The sequence below is a fragment of the Aristolochia californica genome, unplaced genomic scaffold (genome assembly GCF_029961685.1).
Source record: "Aristolochia californica isolate CCGP_79_NKW_82.1479 unplaced genomic scaffold, dmAriCali1.0.hap1 SCAF_1, whole genome shotgun sequence".
Lineage (NCBI taxonomy): Eukaryota > Viridiplantae > Streptophyta > Magnoliopsida > Piperales > Aristolochiaceae > Aristolochia > Aristolochia californica.
The window spans coordinates 8,836,389-8,859,138 of NW_027181770.1; the positions used below are offsets into that span (position 1 = coordinate 8,836,389).

General features: G+C 36.6%; 1 long non-coding RNA gene across 1 annotated transcript; it reads left to right on the forward strand.

Moving 5' to 3' along the window:
- Positions 1-18,998: 18,998 nt before the first annotated feature.
- On the forward strand, positions 18,999-22,582 carry LOC137944732 (uncharacterized). Its single transcript, XR_011110843.1, has 2 exons — positions 18,999-19,198; positions 22,029-22,582. It is a non-coding gene; the product is annotated as an uncharacterized lncRNA (long non-coding RNA).
- Positions 22,583-22,750: the final 168 nt, after the last annotated feature.

Consider the following 22,750-nt stretch of genomic DNA (forward strand, 5'->3'; position numbering starts at 1 on the left):
TTGAAACACTAGATGCTTTTTAAGGTCTATAAATCAGAAATAGAAAAATACTTGGGCAAACATATTAAGAATATGAAGTTAGATAGATATGGTGAAGATTATGATAGGTACACTGAAAAAGGATAATTGCCAAGTCCATTTGCAAGGTTTCTTGAGGAATGCAGCTCCCATTGTCTTTGTGGAATGCAACTCTTAAAACTACTGCTTATGTACTAAATAGGATTCCAACCAAGGCAGTTCACAAAACCCTGTTTGAGTTATGAGCAGGTTGGAAACCTAGTTTAAGGCATGTACATGTTTGGGGTTGCCCAGCTAAAGTTAGAATATACAGATATTTTATTAGCTATATAGAAACATGTAAGGGACATAAATTTTATTTTCTATCTCGAGTGACGAGAATTGTAAAATCTAAGAATGTAAGGTTCCTTGAGAATGATGAGATTAGGAGTAGCCAACATCAAAACTTAGTTTTTGAGGAGCATAACAATTATCAACTTGCTCCTACATCTTCACATAAATTGGTTGTGTTTGATGATAATCATCATGATTTGATTACCCAAGAACAACCAATAATTAAAGAACCACATCATCATGAGGATATTCCTATAGATCCAGTTAATCAACATTCTCGACCTGAAAATATTGAAATAACATTAAGAAGACTTTCAAGAGTTAGGAAACCTATAATTTTTTTAGATTATGTTGTGTACCTTCAAGAATTTGGACATTTATGTTGAAGATGATCCTATTACTTTTTCACAGGCTATGAGTGAAAATAAATCCACATTATAGAATGATGTCATTAAGGAAGAGTTGGATTCAATGGCTAATAACAAAGTTTGGGATCTTGTTGAATTGCTTAAAGGGGGAAGGCCATTGGCTATAAGTGGGTTTTTAAAACCAAAAAAGACTCTTTAGGCAATACTGAAAGATATAAGGCAAGATGCCAAATGATTCACTCAACAAGAAGAAATTGATTATCACGATACCTTCTCTCTTGTTTCAAAGAAGCATTCATTTCAGATAATCATGGCATTGGAAGCTCATTTTGATATAGAGTTACATCGAATGAATGTGAAAACGGTTTTCATCAATGGATACCTAGAGGAAGAGGTTTGCAAGAAATAACCAGAAAGTTTTATTTCAGAAGGGAATGATCACTTGGTTTGTAGGCTTAACAAATCTATATATAGGACAAAACAAGTCTCCCATCAATGGTATTAAAATTCCATGGTGTTATTTCTTCATTTGGTTTTACGGAGAATACCATGGATCACTATATATACCATAAGATCAGTGGTTGCAAAATAATTTTCTTAGTCCTATTTGTAGATTATATCCTACTTGCTTCAAGTGATTTAGGTTTACTTCATGAGGTTAAATGATTTTTCTCTATGCAATTTGATACGAAATATATGGGTGAATCTTCTTATGTCATAGGCATAAAGATTGAGAGAGACAAATCTTGATGGACATTAGGATTGTCTCAAGAAATCTATATCAATCAAATTTTAGAGAGATTTCATATGAAGAATTGTTCATTTGGTGTTGCACTTGTTGTCAAAGATGACAAGTTCAATTTAGAACACGGTCCTAGAAATGATTTGGAAAGGGAACAAATGAAAACCATTCCTTATGCTTCCATTGTTCGGAGTTTAATGTATACTCATGTTTGCACAAGACATGACATTCCATATGTAGTTGGAATGTTGGGCAGATATCAAAGTAACCGAAGTTTGGACCATTGGAGAGCTACAAAGAAAGTCATGTGATACCTTCAAGGGACTAAAAAATATAAGCTTACATATCGGAGATATTATCTGGAGGTAATTGGATATATAGACTCAAATTTTGTTGGCTGCCTCGACTCGAGAAAGTCAAGATCAAGATATGTTTTCTTATTAGTTGGAGGGGTCATTTCTTGGAGAAGTGTTAAACAATCTATAATTGCTACTTCTACCATAGAAGCAGAGTTTGTAGCATATTTTGAAGCGTCATAATAGACTATATGGTTGAGGAATTTTATTTCTACGTTTGAAATTGTTGACACAATTTCCAAGTCATTGAGGATTTATTGCAATAATTTTGATGTAGTATTTTTGGCCAAGAACAATAAGAGTGGAAGTCGTAGTAAATACACTGACTTTAAGTATTTAGTTATTCGAGGGCATGTTAAATCAAACAAAGTGGTTATAGAACACATTAACACTGAATTGATGATTGTTGATCCACTGACAAAATGTCTACCACCTATTGTTTATAAGGGACATGTTGAACATATGGGACTCAGTTCTATATGTAGTTTATATGTGATTGAGATACCCTTTATGTTTATATCGTATTTTATCAATTAAAAAATTCTATTAATTTCATATTTGTTTTCTCTTATTTAGTTGTATACATAAAGTTTAGATAATGACAATGTACGTTTAAATTTTGGTGATCCTGAATGAGCATTTGGAAGTTCATTCATACAGATTTGTGCCAAATGTGGTTCTCATTCAAAGGAGAAAGTTGCATTGTGATATGTGGAAGGTAATTCTTGCTCTAAAGGACTTGCCATCACGATTCATGCAACTTAAATTCTTTTGTTTGGGCATAAGGATATTATATTTATGAGATTTTTTTTTGAAGATGTATCAATTGAATGATACATATTAAGTATTGAATGGGTCAAGTGGGAGAATATAGAAACACTTTTTTTTTCTTGGTTGACCCATTATTAGGTAGTTTTCTCTTAGATGTATAAATAGTGGGACATTTGTAACCGTCCATCAATTCCAACTTTATTTGATGGGAAAGAGGCTTTTAGAAGCTGTACATAAAAAGAAGATCTGGTCTAGCAAAGAAATCTATGACTCCATCAATTGCACTTTGGATAAACTAGATGACTTTCAGGAAATTCCTAGAATTTGAATGTCATGGTTGGAGGTATGTATCTTGGCTTCCACTTTCAATTTTTATAAATTTCATACATTATTTAGAAATTTTGCTTATAAACCCTTCTTGGCCGTTTGAGGCAGAGACGGGTTTGACCTGAAGGTCATCGACAATCGTAAATTTCACTCCAGTACTCTTTACAAAGACTCCCTCCTCCTCGTCAAAGAAGCTTGGAATTTTCTTAACCATACCTTGATCCATCACCTCCCTATAGTTCCATTTAGTGTTGGCACCATGCTGCACAACCAGTTGGTGTCAGTGCAGTAGGTACATGTCGAGCAGACAAAGTACTTGATGAGGTTCGTGTCATTGATATTGACCATAGATTTCCTTGAACTTGTTCCCGGAAGGGATCAACATGTTCTTGCACTACTTGGTGTGCATATACTTGTCACCAAGATTCTACGTGCTCCGGAACAAGAAATCCATACATCCCACTTGGGATCACTGTTACGAATGGCAGTTTTAGGAAACTGAGGAAACAATCAACGAAATTGTGATCAGATTGGACAAAGATTGATAGCCGAATTTCTAAATACATGTGCTACACTTAGGAAGGTATCCTAGAGAACCACAACCTTCTAAGCAGTATCCTTCAGAAGAGTATGTATTATTGACTAATGGGGGAGATCCTAAGAGTTATGAAGAAGGCATGGAAGATGAGAATAATGTTATGTGAGATAAAATGCAGTCATTGAAAGCGGCTAGCCAATACAACCCAACAAACCGATCTGTTAGGTGCGGAAAGCTACTGCCTACAAGAGTGGACAAAACCACTCTGACACCCACCCCACCCATTTTTTATCACCTCTCACTGGATTCGAATGCGGGATGTGGTGTGCCCAACTCTGATACCATGACAGCGGCTAGCCAATACACCCAAAAGAACGATCTGTTAGGTGCGAAAAGCTACCGCCTATAAGAGTGGATGGAACCATTTTGACACCCACCCCGCCCATTCTGGACCGCCTCTCACAGGATTCGAATGCGGGACATGGCGTGCCCAGCTCTGATACCATGACAGTGGCTAGCCAATATAACCCAACAGACCGATCTGTTAGGAGCGGAAAGCTATCGCCTAGAAAAGTGGATGGAACCACTATGACAGTCATTGCATGAAAATAACACCTTTGAACAGGTAAAATTGCCTAAGTGCAAAAGAGCTTAGAAGAATCGGTGGGTTTATAGGATCATACAAGAAAAACATACTTCTTAGATATGATATAAAGCAAAATTGGTTGTCAAGGGTTTTAGTCAGAGTAAGGACATTGATTTTGATGAAATATTTTCTCTAGTTGTAAAAATGTCTTCAATTTGTGTAGTTCTCGTCTTAGTGGCTAGCCTTAACTTAGAGATTGAGCAAATGGATGTGAAGACTGCCTTCCTTCATAGTGAATTAGAGGAAGAGATTTATATAGAGCAACTAGAGGGTTTCTATGGGGAATAGAAGAGTATATATACAAATTAAAGAAAAGTCTTTATGGTTTGAAACAGGCACCCAGTCAATGGTATAAAAAGTTTGAGTCAGTTATGGGGAAGAAAACCTTCAAGAAGACTATTTTTGACCGTTGTGTGTTTCTACAAAAGTTTCCTAATGATGATTTTATTATGTTATTACTCTATGTTTATGACATGTTGATTGTTGGCATGAATCTTTCTAGAATTAAAAATTTGAAGAAGCAATTATGTCAATTCTTTGTTATGAAAGAATTGGGGCCAGCAAAGCAAATTCTCGGTATTTGAATTTATCGAGATTGAAAGGAGAAGAAGTTGTATATGTATAGAAGCAATACATTGAGAAAGTACTTGAAATTTTCAATATGGATGCTAAAGTAGTTAATTCTCCTCTTCTTCTCATTTAAAGTTGTATACCATGCACATACCTCCTTAAGATAAAGAGAAGGAAGATATGAAAAAAGTTCTATATGCCTCAGCAATAGGTAGTTTCATGTATGCAACGGTTTGTATAAGACCTGATATAGCTCATGCAATTGGGGTTGTTAGCCGATTTCTTTAAAATCAATGACGAGATTATTGGAATGCAGTAAAGTGAATTATGAGGTATCTTTGAGGCACTTCCAAGTTGAGACTTAACTTTGGCATTGGTGAACCAATGTTAGTTGGTTACACTAATGTGGATATGGCATGAGTTGTAGATTCCCATAACTCTTCTTCAAGATACTTGATTACTTTCTCAAGTCGAGTGGTTTCTTGGTAGTCTAAGCTGCAAAAATGTGCTGCTCTTTCTACTACAGAGGCCGAGTTTATTGTAGCAACAGAAACTTGTAAAGAGTTGTTATGGATGAAAAAATTTCTTGGGGAACTTGGTTTCAAACAACGACGTTAAGCAAAAAACTCTACTTTTCATTCAAGGTCAAAACATATCGATGTGAGGTACCATTGGATAAAAGAACTCTTAATGAGACGTTACTTAAACTTAAGAAAATTCACACAAATGACAAAGGCTCGGATATGTTAACAAAGGCTCTAGTGGGAAGAGGAGATTTGTTGGTTTGGGTTTCCCTCCGTAGTGGAGGATTTCTGTGAAGCCCTTGTGGGGATAAAGACTACATAGAGACAGTGGGATTCTTTGCCCGACCACTTTTATGAGGGTTTATTAAACCCTTAAAAAGTCTCATTTTTGTGTGTGAAGAAAAAGAGAAAAAAATGGCAGCCCCCAAGAGAGAAGTGGCAAGAAAAACAGAACTGTGGTCGGATTAAGTTGAAATTTTATGAGCATGTTTGTGACTCAAGACTCCACAATCTAACGATGGAGATCAGGTTAGGAGCTCTCGAAGTCCATTTTTGAGCTCACGAACAGTACCTCTCTGGTGAGATCTTTTCGTGTTCATTTCCAAAAGAAATTTGATTTTCTTGGGATTCTTTTGCTTGTCTGCCTCTAATTTTAACTAGAAAAGACGATTGTAATCTTACTTTTTAATCTATTGAAGATTTTTGGGTGAACTATGGTCCCATGGTTTTTCTTCTTACACCGTGGAAGGTTTTCCACGTAAAACTGTTTATGTTCTTTAGCTTGTGCTTTAATTGCGGTTAAATTATATGAGTTTTAGTTAATTACTTACTAATTGATTCACACAAAGTGGGAGAAGCATTTGCCTTCCTCCCAACAAATATAAGCAGGTTTCAGTGTTAGGTGTGGGAGGTTCTCGGTTGACCATTAGAAATACAATTTGGTTGCTTGGGCTCGTTTAGAGTATTCATTAATGATCTGTTTGCTTCGAATCATTTGGACGAAAGCCAGCTGCATGAAACTGATTCGCATATGTTATCTGGTTGCAAGCCATCACCTTGATGAAGGCATTTTTCTTTTGCAGAACCCCTTTTAGCAATTTCATTTCGTATATGAGAAATAAGGGTACGTGACTCTGGACTTCAACATGTCCAAGTATGCTTTCGTAGGGGTTTTGAGTATCTTGGGATTTGCTTCACTAGAACATTATCTGTGATAAATTTCTGTTTTTGTTTTCCTGATTGGCCTCCTCTCTGTGGATTTTTCTTCCGTTTCTCAGTAAAAATGAAGGCTGTTGCAGCTTGCATACTGGCTGGCGTCTGCACGAACTCACAGCCTACAGCCAACACTCTCAAAACGATCCTTGAAGCAGGTAAAACCTTCTCTTGTTATTACTGTTGCTGGCTATACAAGGTGCAATTTCTTCTCTTGCAAGGTGCTGTTTTTGTGTGACGCTCGAGTTCTCATTTTATTTTTGTGCTGCAGTGGGTAACGAAGAAGAGAGTGATAAACTGGAGATGCTAATAGCAGAAATTGAGGAGAAAGGAATCTAGGACTTCATTTCTTCCTTGACGGAGAACTTCACGCCAGCCCCTTCTTCTAGCAGTAACGCCATCGTTGGGGCAGATTGTTTTCGAGCAGACCCAGATACAGAAGCTTCAAAAAGACCAAGGACAAATCACTGAAGTTGAACGAAGCTTGATCGAAACAGTTTTGAAGAGCAATAATCCTGTTCATCGGTACCACCGGGTGTTACAGTGTATTAGAATTTAGGAACGGAAAGAGCCGTTGCTCTGCTCGTCGGGCTGGCGTAGTCGAGAAGACAAAGATGGGTTGAATCGTGAAATGTTTTATTAAAAACACTATTACAAAATACATGAAGCTTTATACAGTAAAAAGAGAAAAAGGGTAAAATAGTAAAAAGTAAAAATTAAATAATAAATAAATTAATTACATTCTAATACTCCCCCTCAAGGTGGCTTGTAAATATCCTTGATAGCCATCTTGGACAACAAAGAAAAAAGGTGGGTAGAAGGAAGAGGTTTAGTGAACATGTCGGCTAACTGGTATTGAGAACGAATGGGAAGTAACTTGAGAACGCCCGAAGTAGCCTGTTCACGAACAAAATGACAATCGATCTCAATATGTTTTGTACGCTCATGGAATGTGGGGTTTGAAGCAATATGAATCGCAACTTGATTTTTGCAATAGAGCAATGCAGGAGATGCAACCTTAACTTGAAAATCTTGAAGAAGTTGCTGCAACCAAATAATTTCATTCGCAGTAGAAGAAAAAGCTCGATATTCAGCCTCGGTGGAGGAGCGAGAGACAATGGTCTGCTTTTTAGCCTTCCAAGAGACCAAAGAATCACCAATGAAGATGCAAAAGCCTGTAGTAGATCGGCAAGAATCAAGGCATGATCCCTAATCAGCATCAGAGTAAGTGCGTACCTGCAAGGAAGAAGTAGAAGAAAATAACAAACCTTGACCAGGGCTGGTCTTGAGATAACGAAGCAGGTGATGTACTGCCTGGAGATGAGGAAGGCGGGGTTGGGCCACAAATTGAGTGAGCATGTGAACGAAAAAAGTAATGTCGGGGAGAGATAAAGTGAGATAAAAAAGTTTCCCAACAAGCCGTCGATAGTGGGTTATATCAGGAAGCAGGCCATCGTCAGTGGTAGTTAAATGAAGCTTGGGATCCATGGGAACACTAGTGGGTTTACATGCTAGGTAACCCGAGTCTTCAAGTAATTGTAAGGTGTAATGGCGTTGAGAAAGCACAATACCGGCCTTGGACTGAGCAATTTCAAGACCAAGCAAGTGCTTAAGACAACCAAGATCCTTGAGCTTGAACTGAGTATGCAGAAATTGTTTGAGCTCAGCAGTAGCACTAGAGGAAGGGCCAGTAAGGATGATATCATCCACATAAACCAATAGTGCAATAAAGGAGGAACCATGACCTTTGGTGAAGAGAGAGTAATCGGATTTCGATTGGAGAAAGCCAAAATTGATTAAAACATGAGAAAATTTGGAATACCATTGCCGCGAAGCTTGTTTGAGACCATAAAGGGACTTGTGAAGCTTGTAAACGAGTCCCCCTGTCGAAGGTAGCCAAGAGGGAGATCCATATAGATCTCTTCAAAAAGATCACCGTTTAAGAAAGCATTGTTGACATCAAACTGAGCTAGATGCCAATTATGAGAGGCGGCAAGGGCAAGAAGAACCTTCACAATGACCAATTTGGCCACGGGAGAAAAAGTGTCAACAAAATCTAAACCTTCTTGTTGTGTGTAGCCTTTGGCTACCAAACGAGCCTTATATCACTCAAGAAAACCATCAGATTTAAGCTTGATTTTATATATCCATTTGCAACCAATGGTATGTTTATCAGGAGGCAGAGAAGTGACGGTCCAGGTTTTGTTGGTTTCCAGAGTGTTCAATTCATTCCGCATAGCTAACCTCCATTCAGGGCATTGCACGGCTTAGTGATAGTATTGAGGTTCAATTTTAGCAGAGACATTGAGTGCAAACTGTCTGTGCGAATCAGAAAGGGAATGATAAGAGATGTAGTTCGAGATCGGATAAGACATAGAGGGTAAACAGATGGAGAGGAACCAGCAAGTAAATTGTAGTGATAATCCTGCAGGTAATGAGGTGGATGGATCGTCCGAGTAGATTTTCAAAGAGAAGTACCAGTAGATGTGGAAGAAACAAGCAATGGAAGATTATGAGTTGGAATATCATCAACAGGAGCATCATAGCTAGCTGGTGAATCATAAATAGGGGAAGAATCAAGTTCTGGGAGAGAATGAGGTTGTATGAAGGAGTGGGGCAGACCAAATCAGGAACTGTATTTGAACTGGTGATGGTATGAAAAGGGAAAACTTCCTCATGGAACTGCATCTCTAGAAATAAAAACACATTTGGTCTCCACATCATAGAATTTATAGTCTTTCACACCAGCTGGATAATTAAGAAACACACAAACTCGAGCACGAGGGTGGGACTTAGTTCTTTGAGCAGCTAAGGTGGAAACAAAAGCTAAACAACCAAAGACTCGAAAAGAGGGATAATCAGGAGCGGTGTTGTATAGCAAATGAAAAGGCGTGTTGTGTCACAAGAGAGGAGAAGGAGTTCGATTAATCAAGAAAACCGCGGTAAGAATACATTCTGTCCAAAAAGAGACTAAAATTCGGGATTGGAAGAACAGTGATTGAGCTACATTCAAGTGTTGATGTTTTCTTTCAACAACTGAGTTTTGTTGAGGTCTTTTAACACAGGAAAACTGGTGCAAGACTCCTTGATCTTGAAAAAACTCAACAAAAGATAACTCAAGGGCATTATCAGATCGGAAAACTTTGATTTTAGCATTAAACTGAGTAAAAACCATTTTAAAAAAATGTGGTATCAAAGAGATAGCATCAGATTTAGTCTTTAATAGATAGATCCAAGTAAATCGAGTGTAATCATCAACAAACGTTAAGCAGAAACGATGGCCAGTGTGAGAAACAGTCTGATAGGGTCCCCATATATCACAGTGCACAAGATCAAAAGGAAATTTTGATAAGTTATTGTGAGATTCATAAGATAGTCTACGTTGTTTAGCAAGAGGACAAATACAACAAGGATCTAATTTATGTAATTTAGTTACATCGCAGTTCAACTGATCCTTCAAAAAGTCAAGTTGCTGGAAAGAAATGTGTCCTAGCCTATTATGCCAAACATGGGCTGAAACATTGTTAACAAAAACATGATCAACAGAATTCAAACTTTGAGCACTAAGGACATAGAGATCTTAGACTTTGTCACCCTTGCCAATCGTCCTCTGGGTGGATAGATCCTGGATAACAAAACAATCAGGAAGGAAACTTATAGTAAGGCTAGAGTCAGTAACTAAAGCACTAACAAAGATCAAGTTGAATTTGAATTGAGGAACAAATAGTACGTTTTTAAGCACAAGGTGAGGATGCAATTTAATATCACCAGCAAGATGGACTAAGAGTTGAGTATTATTGGGCAAAGTAACTGTAGTGTGAGGGATAATATGCAAGGAAACAAAAACAGGAGTGTGAGAGCAAATATGTCGAGTAGCTCCTGAGTCGATAATCCATGATTGAGGTGAAGAAATTAAAGGATTGAAGGATAAAGAAAAACAAATACCTGCCACGGAGTTGGATGTAGAAGATTCTGAAGCAGTGGTGACTTGTGCGAAGCTACTCAGGTGTGTAGAAAGCATTGGCATGAGCTGCTGGAACTAGGCGAAGTCAAGATTCTGCACAAGACTCCCAACAGAAGTAGAACCAGGGTTATTAGCGGCAATGGAAACCTGATGAGCAGTAGCATGAGAATGTTACGTTGGTTTCGAGGCGGGTCCAGTCGGATAGCCATGGATCTTGAAGCACCGAGCAATAGTATGGCCAACAGTCTTGCAATGAGTAAAACAATACTTATCCTTGTTCGGATTCCGGGGAGCATGGTAATTCTGATTTTGGGAAGTATTGGGGTTCGGATTCCGGGGAGCACTGTAAGTTGAGTGAAATTTCTGAGAGGTTTTTGGGCCAGGTTTAAGAACGTCTGTCTGCCCAGATTTAAACGCGAATGCCATTGTGTCGGTGGGGGTATGCGAACTCGAGGCATGAGGGGTCCTCCGTTGTTGTTCCTCTTGGACAACTTGAGAAAAAAACACGATTAAGAGGAGGCATCGGATCCATGAGGAGCAGCTGACCACAAACATGGGAGAAAGAGTCATCAAGGCCCAACAATAATGACATGACATACTCCATGTTGTGGTAATCAATAAGGTCCTTAACGCCACCATAACATTTTTCACAAGAGCAATGAGGGCGGTAATTGTTCAGTTCTTCCCAAAGGGTCGTCAGTTTCGTGAAATAAGTGCTAACGGAATCCTTGTCTTGGCGTAAGTTCATCAATTCTCGTTTAAGTTAAAAAATGCGCGGACCATTGCGTTGTTGATAATGATCCCGAAGAGCGAGCCAAATTTCGCGGGCAGAAGCAGCAAACATAACACTCGCAGAGATTTCCTTGGAAACCAAATTTAAATTCCAAGAGATGACAATATGGTTATTCCGGGTCCAGGAGTTGAGCAAAGGGGGATCAGCACTCTGAGGTTCAGGTATGGAACCATCGATAAATCCCACTTTATTTTTCACGGATAAGGTGAGGGACATTGCACGGCTCCAACTAGTGTAATTTTCACCTGTAAGTAGCTACGAGACAAGAACTTGCCCGGGGTTGTCCGAATGGTGAAGATAGTAGGGGTTTGATGGTTCATCAAAAGTGGAACGAGTCAAACTGGTACGAAGACCAGAACCGGAAACGCCCGTCGATGAATAAGTCTCCATGAAGCCCCCAAGAAAATTCTCCAAAGAAATGAAGATCTCTCAGAATTCAACAAAAAAAACTCTGATCAACAAATATACCACAGCACACCTCTTGCCAACCACAAAGGTCCAGAAAAAAAAATCACCACCTCTCAGCAAACCACAAAAGTCCAGAAAAAAAATCACCACACCTCTCGGCCAATCACAAAAGTCCAGAAAAATCTAACCTTCACGGCCAAATCCAGAGGCAAAGAAATCCTGAGAGAGCACTAGCTCTCGGCCAAATCCAGAGACAAATCACCCCTCACGACAACGGCGCCAGAGCACCACTACCAAAATCCAGAGGCAAATCACCCCTCACGGCAACGGCGCCAGAGCACCACTACCAAAATCCAACCTTCATGGCAACGGCGCTATCTCGTCGAGAAAACAGAAGCTTAATTCTGTAAAAAAAAAGACGAAATCTAACCTCTTTGTCGAAAGATCCGCCGAAATAGAGAGTTGAAATCAGCCACTGCCAAAAGGGTTCCCCCGAAAAGGGCAAAATAGACGATAGCTGAAACCAGTCGTCGGGAATAGGTCGCCGATGACCGTCGCCAAACAATATGTCGCCGAAATAGATGAGAGAAGGGCCGCCGGCCAAAAATATTCAGAGGATGAGGATCATCCGCTCTGATACCATATTAGAATATAGGAACGGAAAGAGCCGTTGCTCTGCTCATCGGGCTGGCGCAGTCGAGAAGACGAAGATGGGTTGAATCATGAAATGTTTTATTAAAAACACTGTTACAAAATACATGAAGCTTTATACAGTAAAAATAGAAAAAGGGTAAAATAGTAAAAATCAAAAATTAAATAATAAATAAATTTATTACATTCTAATACAGTGGTCGCTGAAGGATGTGGTGATTAAACAACATTTTTTGTCAGGGATGATTAGGACTAAAGAAGAAAGTTGAAGAGAGGTTGTGGAGTTATCCAAGGAGAAGGTGAGCAATTTGATCTTTTCTTTAGTAGATTCGCGTAAGTTTCGAATTACCTCTGAGTACGAGAGCATTTCCATTTTCTGATCAGTTTGTCGCTGATTGGGGTTGGAGAAATACGGTAAAACTAGACTGAATTTTGAAGGTGTAGACAGTGCATAACATTGCTCATATATTCATGATGTTCCAGAATCCATATATTCAAGAGTGATAAAAAACTCAAAACAAAAAATCGCTCTAGTAGCAGTACTCCTATATCTACCTTTACAGAATGGGATCAGGTGAACCGATACCCAGGAAACTGTTATGAAAAAAGTCTTTTCCTGTACTAACCAAGTTATAACTGATGGATACAATGGCAATAGGTAAGATAATTAGGGGGGTTTTAGTAAAAAAAGAAATGAATGGAGAAGGAGAGTGAAGTTGAGAGATAAAGGGGGGGTTAGTCCAAAATGAACCAGAATGAATTATTCCCGCATTACTTATTTTATTAGACTAAGTTGTTAGTGTAGAATGAATTCCACTTCTTTTGAATGTAAGGTAATTGCATAAAGAAAAATTTGGGAAAAGTTGATTCAGACCTATTTTGCAATTAATTAACATGAATCACGCGTCCTGCGTTGCTCCCCCCTTGCCCCCGCTCAGCCTCCTTGTCCTCTCCGTCTTGACCTCCATCGTAGAGCATGGGAGGTCGAGCCTCTGTCGCAGAGCCTCTCGGTGTACCGTCAGAGTGTTGCCTCCGTCGCCGTTGCCTGTTGGCCTGCCGTAGGCTCTCTCTATTATCGCCGTTGAGGAAGATGACGTGCGCCATGACGAAGACGAAGTTTAATTTTTAATAAGTTAGAAAAAATTAAACTAGCGTCATAAAAATAATAATCTATATTTTCTATTTATTAAATATTTATTTTTAGTTCTTTAATATATTCATTTTATAATTACTGTATTAAATTAGTGATTTAATAGTCATAATTAAAATATTTTTAAAATAAATATTTGATAATTTTTTTGGTTTAATTATCCCATTGCTATAATTAATTAAACCAATGGTTTTAGATTTTTGACAATATATTATTAATTAATAATACATAAAAATATATATTATGTAATTGATAAAATAATATATTTATTTATTTATTATATTAATTTTTATTACTGTATTAAATTAGTGGTTTTTAATGTTAAAATATATCATATGTTATTAAAAAAATAATTATTTCTTTATTATATTCGCTTACGCTATTTTTTACTTTTATTTAATTTTTTTATAATTTATTCTAATCACGCTTAATTATTATATTAATTTATAATAAACTGTAATCATTAAGTAATATAATATAGTCTTTCATTAATTATTTTATTAATATATTTTAATACTACACATTAAATCACTTATAAGTGTATTAACCATGCTTATTTTGGTTAATTATCTGTTTAGGCATATGTTCTATTTAAGTACATTACAAAAAGTTACTCATTCTCTTGTTTATATCAGAATTTTCATTTTGGGACACTAACACTGGAATTTGTTTTGCAGTGCACTTGAACTCGTTTATACTAACACCCAAGGATGAGTTAAAGTTGAATCAATTCATTTAAGATGAATTAAAATCTTCACTTCATTTCAAGTTCATCACAGACGATCCCCCCCGATAAAGGCATGTTAGTTCACTTACGCTAAGTAACATACGTTAAAAGCTGTTAGTGCCCTCTATAAGTTGGGAGGGAAAGTAAATTACAAATGCAATAAACTTTTCCCCGTTTTAGGCATAATGTGAGGGAAAGTAAATTCATAGGGTGGGTCGAGCTCTGAATTCACTTTCCCTCCATCAATTACATCGGGTTCGGGCTGTCGGGAGGGCTCTATCAAACGACGGTTTTGGAGAAAAAAATCTCTCTCACGCTCGACCGACCTTCGGCGATTTCAATCGCCCTCTGTGTGACCTCTCTCCGGTGCTCGACTCCCTTCCTCTCGTCGTCCCCAGCACCGACGACCTTCAGCCACTTCTCTCTCCTCTTTGCAACCTCTCTGGCTCCTCTCTCGCTTGCAACCTTCGGCAATTTCAATCCCCCCCTCTGCGACCTCTCCCCGGCGCTTGACTCTCTTCCTATCGCCATCCCTAGCACCGACGACCGTCAACAACTTCTCTCCCCTCTCTGCAACCTCTCTGGCTCGATTCGAAAGAAAGTAGGATAAAAACTTCTTCCTGTAAATCGATGGTTAATTTTTTTATTGTTTATGAGTTTCATGTATTGAATTCCTTTTTTTTTTCTATTGTGTCTCCTTATCAGTTTAGATCCTATTCTTGTTGATTTTGATTTGTTACTTGGTTGTGATTCTTATATGTTGGACTCGTCTATTTTGGGTTTCTAGGGGTTGTTGTTTTAGTTTTTCCTCCCCATTTATGTGGATTTTAGATTTATGTGTTTTAATTGTTAAAGTTTAGGATCAGAATGTTCTTATAGCACTAATATTTTCCCTTTCTTTGACCCCATTGGCCATTGTAGGTCTTTGTTTAGAACAGTTAGCTATTAACAATCATTATTAGTATTTAATAAAAGCAATACAATTCACATAGTTAAGCATGTATGGGGGTATGATACCCTATGTCTCTGACTTGCAGTAACCTTGTCCTCCTCCATGGTGATAGGATTTGTCTCACCATAACTCCATATTCCCTGTTCAGTCAAGCCAATCACCTCATCTAATCCATGATATTCTTGGAACTATATCGGCTCCTCTATACTATTGTATTAATGTATGGTGTGCAGTATTACATTTTATGGGATAGTTGTGTTTGCAATCCAAAGAGGTACAGTTTGATGCAGTAAATGTTGTGACTTCTGTTTACTATAAGCATTGCAACTTTCTGATGCTTCATTTTTTCATTTTAAGAGGTCAATATTAAGCTAAAATTCTAATGTGGATATTGTGAGTCATATTTTGTGGACTTCTTAACTCGTGGATGTTATGTACCAACTAAGGTTATTGGTGCCCTAGATTAATTTTCATATCAAATCACAATGAAAGAGTAAATAGCTATCTCCATTTTAGTCGTTAAAAGAAGGGATTGCACTTCTTCAATTTCTATATGCTTTAGATATGAAATCTAATCCTTGATTGGCCGATGAAATAACATTGTTTGAGAGACACCATGATGCTTTTATACATTTACCAAGCTGCCATATTTCAGTTTATTGTGCTCAGTGTGTTTTTGGTGTTTTATTTTTTATTTTTTGGCATATTTATCAAGTTGCAATATTTTTGGGGGAAGCAAGGATTTGTAGTGAAAATGAGTGTGCTTGTGGATCAGAGCAATTTTTTTTATAAGAGCAAATTATTTTTGATTCATTGTCTACTTGTTATGAATTTTAGATGGCTGGAAGGAGGAAAAGTAAATACAATATGGATGAAGCTACAAAGAGAGCATACGGCACATGGACATGCGATGAAGAAAGTAAAATGCTTGATTTGCTCATTGAGCAAGTCAATTTGGGTAACAAATTACCCAATGGAGTTTGGAAACATGAAGTTTTCAACGATTGTGGTAGTATGTTAGACAATAGAACAGTTGAAAAACCGCGTGAGGACTTGGAAAAAAATCTATCTGATCGTGAGTACATGCCTCAACACTAGCTACTTTCGGTGGGATCCAACAACCTAGGAAGTCATTGCAAGTAAGACAGTGTGGCAAGACTACATAAAGGTTTGTAAATGTAACAAATAATGTTATGTTTCTTGCTTTATTAATCAGGATTTTAAGTATTTTAAAGGATAAATTTTCATGTAGACACATAAAGAAACCGATAAGTATAGGCGGGAAGGTTGTCCATTATATGAAAAATTGGCTATAGTGGTTGGAAATTTTATTGCCGCGGGGACAACGAGTCAAACAAGCATTGAGTCAGAAGATAACCTTCCAAATACTGTAGAAGGGTCAATGATTGAGGACAATGATGAAGATGATGCAATTAGGGAGATCCTAGCACCCAACAATGTAGAGTCCCCAAGTGAGGCTCCTCTGAAAAGCAAAGCACCGAGAAATTATGGGGATAGAACTTCGACTACTCGGCGTAGGAAGAGATCCGAACCATTAGTTGAAAATACTAACAGGGTCGTTGAGGCTATTAGCAATATGTCATCAACCCTTTTGCATATCTTTAGTCCCGTACTACTTCCATGGTTCGAAGCTATCAATGCATTACCTAACTTGCTCAGAGAAGTCATATTTTGTGCCCCAAAGTTGCTCGAAACCAAATATAAGAAGGATATGTTTGTCAAAATGAAACAAGAAGATCAATATGACTGGTTGATGGCTAAATTCAATGCAATGTAATAGACTTACACAAATGTTGACAGATATAACCTATATTTACAAGACACATTTGATTTTGTATGAATGAAGTTGATTATTGAGTATTTCTGGTAAACAATGAATGTGTATGTAGTTTGAACTAATGTGTACGTTGTATGTATGTGTATTATTGTTTGTGTTTAATATGTAAATGTTGAGAATTCTTTAATGGTGCAGGTTGTGTTAACATGTTCAGACATAAATAATTGAATGTGATTGAACCATGTTTTCATTATCGAATGTCTAGTATTGCAGGTAGCCATGGATAATCTACCAGATAGGGAAAAAATATGTATTTGTATTGTAGCTTACACAGTTGTATTTGTCTTTGTCAATTCATACATAAATGATTGTAATAGGCAAGTACAACGTTCTTATCATATGGGTAGTCCACGATATTTAAAGAAAGCGTTAGAAAGATCACCTATTAAAATTTGAAAAGTGTATAGGATGAATCAAACTATTTTTCTCAAGTTGACACAAGGACAATATCTGTGGAAGAATAACTTGTATATTTTTGTATCATTGTTGGTCAACAAATATCGTACAGTGTCACCTCAGAGATGTTTAAAAGATCAAATTGGACAAGTAGTACGTATTGTAACAAGGTGTTAAATGCTATTATCAAACTACAATCTAATTACATCAAGCGACCTTCAAGACGTACTCATTCAAAGATCTTGAACAGTGATATCTATTATCCATATTTTAAGGTAAATATAAAGTCGTTTGACGAATAATTTTGAGTTACTATAAAAATATATGTTTGTATTAATGATTTTTTTTATCAGGATTGTATTGGTGCCATCGATGGTACTCATATTAAAGCACATATCCCATTTGATCAACAAACAAGATTCTGGAACAAGAAGGCTTTCCTTTCATAGAACATAATGGCAACATATACATTTGACATGCACTTCCCATATACACTTGCTGGATGGGAGGGATCAGCAGCTGACTCTTGTGTATTGAAGTCAACATTAACTTAACGAGATAAACTTTATGTTCTTGAAGGTAAATATTGTTTCTCTTTATATAGTCTATTTAAATTTATTATTTTTATTAGATTATAATAAATATATATCTTATTGTAGGCAAATATTATTTAGTAGATGTTGGATATGCAAATCTTCTAGGGTTTTTGGCTCCCTATCGAGGGACTTGTTATCATTTGCAAGAATTTGGAAATAATACTCCTACGGATGAAAGAGAATTATTTAACCGAAGACACTCATATTTACGAAACACTATCGAGCGTACATGGCTTTAAAAGCTCGTTCCAAGATATTAAAAGATGTTCCTCATTTTGATTTTGATGTCCAGGAGAAAATTGTGATTGCGTGTTGTATATTGCATAATTATATACGCATGGAAGATTATAATGATTTTTTTGAAGATGAAGAAGATGATTCAAGTGATGAATTTGGTGGAGAACATTGTGAAGATAACAAATGAAACTGAAAAAAGAAGACAGTTATAGTAGTGATGATGTTGAGGATGATGTGGACACTCAAAGAAGTACTCAGAGGGAGTCTGCAGTACAATCTGCAAGAGCATCATATTATCGAGATGTTTTAGCAATTCAGATGTGGCAAAATTATTGATTATTAAGTTTTAATGCTACTAAATATTTTTTGTGTTGTATTTTTGTATGTACAATTGTAATTTTTTTTATTATAAAAAGGTGATTGAGTTATATTTGTATTATTTCTATTTTTATTATTAGGATGTTTGTGTAGTACGCTATGTAATACGATGTTTATATAATTATTTCATATTTAGATATTACAAAATTAAAATTTGATTACAATTTTAATAATATAAAAGTAAGCATTATTTTAATTGTTATATTTAATATATTTTATTTATTAACTAATATTAATTTAATTTTCTAAAAATTAGATATATTAAAATATTTTATTTAACAAATAATTTATCTACACTTTACACCACACTTTCCATTGTGCACACTAACACAAATAAGTACTTTACATTGTACACACTAACACAAACAAGTTTTACACTGTATTTTTCATTACACACACTAATACAAATAAATACTTTCCCTCTCATTTTTCCTAGGAAAAATACTTCACTTTCCCTCCAAGTTTCCCCGTTCGATTACAAAGTGCACTAACACCCCCGCCTAGCGCCCCCCGAACACCTTTGGGTTTAGGGTTTAGGGGGAATTTAGTAAAAAACGAAACATATATAGAGAAGGGAGAAGTTGAGAGAGAGTGTGGGAAAAAAAGTGGGAGAGAGAGAACGAGAGCGAGAGAGGGAAAGAAGAGGAGGCGACGAGGGAGGAGAAAGTGAGGAAAAGAGAAGGGTAAGTTCGATTTCTGGTTACCCATACTGTTTTCTATTTTTCCCCTTCATCTTTTTTTTTTATCGTTTTTTCTCTTTCTTCTCATCATCTCTTGGTTTATTTTCTCAATCGATGCGATTTAGTACTGGATCGAAGGGCTTTACGTTTGGTTTATGATTATTAGGGCTTGGACTTTGTCAATGTACCGAGACAAAATTTCTAAGAGGTCTGATTTAAGGTTATGGTGAAAAAAATATTTCCAGATTTAAGGTTTTCCATACGAATCTCGAGATGTTCTCTTTTGGGGTTTAAATTATTTTCTGTTTTGTCTTGTTTCCCTCAGGTGCTTGCTGAGATGTAAACTTCCAGCAATTTCATTAAATTGCATGCCTTATTTGGGTTCTAATAGTTAAATTCTATCAATCTATGTGAAATTTTCGAAATTGGAAGGTTTTTTATACCGTTTCATTTTGCTCTGTGCCCATGAGATGTTTGAAATCTGGTCTCATACAGGTGGGTTTAGTTAATTGAGGGCTTTTAGTTACTTATAAGATCTGTACATTTAGTTTTGGGATCTGAAATTACAGGTGCTGTTGGACCATGCAAGACCCCCCAGTTTTGTGGGAATCTTTATGGCTGTTTCATTTTCTCTTTTCTACATTCATCTATAGTTCTATTCTTGCTAATTTAGTGTAAGTTTTATTTCTGGAAGGGTTCTGAAAATAATCAATTCGAATGCATGGAGTGGGTTCCCAAAAGAAAAAAAAATCATTACGGGTTGGGCTTGGAAGAACTCTGAAGTTGTGGGTATGTGGAATTGAAGGTCTCAGTTGGATGTTTAGTTGATTTGATTTCTGGAATTTGATATCTTTACTTGGTTTTGGCATAGTTAATTGAGTGAGGAGTAAGAAGCATTGAAATTGGAAATATAGGTTAGATGGGTGTGGGTTTAATTGCTGAAATCTCATACTTTTGAGCAATGTAAGCATTGCTAGTTGAATGTTGAGTATAGATTTCTGGAACTGAAGGTCTGATTGGATATTTAATTTATTGATTTCTGTAATTTGATGTCTTTACTTGATTTTGGCATAGTTAATTGGGTAAGGAGTAGGAAGCATTGACATAGAAGATCAAGGATAGATGGGTGTGGAGTTAAGTGCTGAAATTTCATATTTTTTTATCAATTTAAGCATAGTTAGTTTAATATCGAGTATGGATTTCTGGAATTGAAGGTCGGAGTTGGATTGTTTATTCGTTGACTTTGGAATTTCATATCTCTATTTGATTTTGGCATAATAATTTGAATATGGAGTATGAATCACTGAAGGTGATGGTCTGAGAATGATGGGTGCTGTTTTAATTGCTGGAATTGCAGGTCGTTGTTCAACTTAAGAATGATTAATTGAGTAGGGGGTATGGATTGTTGAAATTAAAGGTGTAAAGTGGATTTGAATTAATTAGTATTTGGAAACTTCATGATTCTATTCAATTTAGATATGACTACCTGAATATGGAGGTGGGTTATAGAAAATTGTGACCTGAGTTAGGTTAAAGTAGTTAATTCCTGGAATATCATACTTCTGTTAGGTGATATGCATGAATAGTTGAACATGGAGGAAGAAGTGATAAAATGGGGAGGTTTGAGTAGATTAAATGCTGTTTAAAATTCTGTGATTTTATGTTCTGATTGATCTAGTGTGTGGTTAATTGGATATAAGGGAGGAGTCGCTGAAATTGAAAGGTTGAGTAGATTAACCATTGGTTGAACTTCCAGAGTTTCATGTTTCTATTGACTGGTTTATAATTAGTGGGTTATGAGGAAAGTTATTGAATTGAGGGTCTGAAATAGATTGAAGTTGTTTGGCTTCTAAATTTTCAGGTTTGTACATTTTAGACATACATAGGTGAATATCCAAACTGAACCTCTAAAGTTAGTCGACTGATTTTGGATTACAGTCGGATTCTAAAGATGATACTTCGTATGTTTTAAAAGGATCAGAAATATATTGAATTGGATTTCTGAAATTGATAGTTCTGATTTAAACGAAGAAAGAGTTGAACTCTATGAATCTGTCTTTTGTTTAGGTAAGCACTTGTTTTATTAATACATCTTTTTTAAAAAAAAGTAGTAGCAGTGTAGTGGGTTCAACGTTTTGAACATGTTATGTTATATAGGGTAATGAGTAGTGGCAGTGTAGTGGGTTCAACGTTTTGAAAATGTTATCTTATATAGGGTAATGAGTCAGAGAACTTACTAGAGACTCTCAAAATTTTTGTCTCAATTTTACTAGCATTTCTTAACAATGCAAAACATAAGGAAATTTTGAGAATAGCAAGAGAAATATCATGCAAAGTCGTGTCGAGTTTGCGGCGATTGAGATTCCGCAGGTAATCTCTCCCCATTGGTCATCCAGGCTTTCTTCGTCTTATCTCCCATCAGTCCCTCTCTCATTATTTTTCTTCTTCTCATAATGTCATTTTTGTTTTTTGTTTTTGTTTTATCTAATCTGCAATTACATAACGTAATCAGGTGCGCCCTCAAAGAATTAAGAGTTCTTTGAGAGGAAAACTTTCCTGATCAAAGGCAGAAGCAAACCATTCTTTCTCTTGACCCCAATTAAAATTAGAACCTTGTTGTCCCAAAAGAAGCTAACTGTGTTTAATTTGTTGTGGAAACGCAATTCCTTATTCTGAAAATCTCACCAACCAGTCGTCTTCATCCATAGTCTCAACATGGAAGGATCGATGATGTGTTTTAATTAACTTATCAACTCGATTCCCAGTAATTTTATTAATTAATTGCATTATTTTTCACTAGTACTGACTTGCCTGATATTTATAAGGTTTTCAGTGTTTGATTTGAGTAGAGGATGGCGGGAAGAGGGGAAGGAAAATCGGAATATATTGTACACAAGGGTCATAACCCAGGAGTGTACAAGGATTGGTCGGTTGCAAAGGAGCAGGTGGATGGATATTCAGGAAACTGCTACGAAAAAGCAGGCAACTCGAATCATTATGTTGTCCACCACGGATCCAAGCCGGGAGTTTTTGATTCTTGGAAAGAAGCCCATAAACAAGTCTGCGGTTACAGTAATAACAGCTACGAAAAATGTCATGATCGGGACGAAGCGGAAAGCAAGTTCAGGAACCGTGACAGTCAGTAGGACTGAACATGTCGGGGCTAGTGCGAATTAGGTTATAATGTCACTGAAGCCAAAAGGATTAAGAGGAGTCTGTGTGGATAATCAGAAGGTTGGTTTTATGTTTGAGCACTTTAATGGTGGTGAGTGCCGTGTGCTGTGTGCGGTGGAGTCTGTATAGAGAATGAAACAATTCAGTAAAAATAGTTGTCTTCTGTTTCCCTTCTATCAAACAAGAGAAACAAGATTGGAAGATTGATGGAAATGATGAATCCTCAAGTGTGTTACTATTATGCAGCAGCGTCCACCACATAAACACGAAGTTAAAAAAAATAAAAAGTCATCTCTAAGGATCTCAATTATGGTGAGTAGCTACTAAGTAATTTTCGAATAGCTACCAGTGTTGTTTGTCAAATATATCTCAATAGTTATG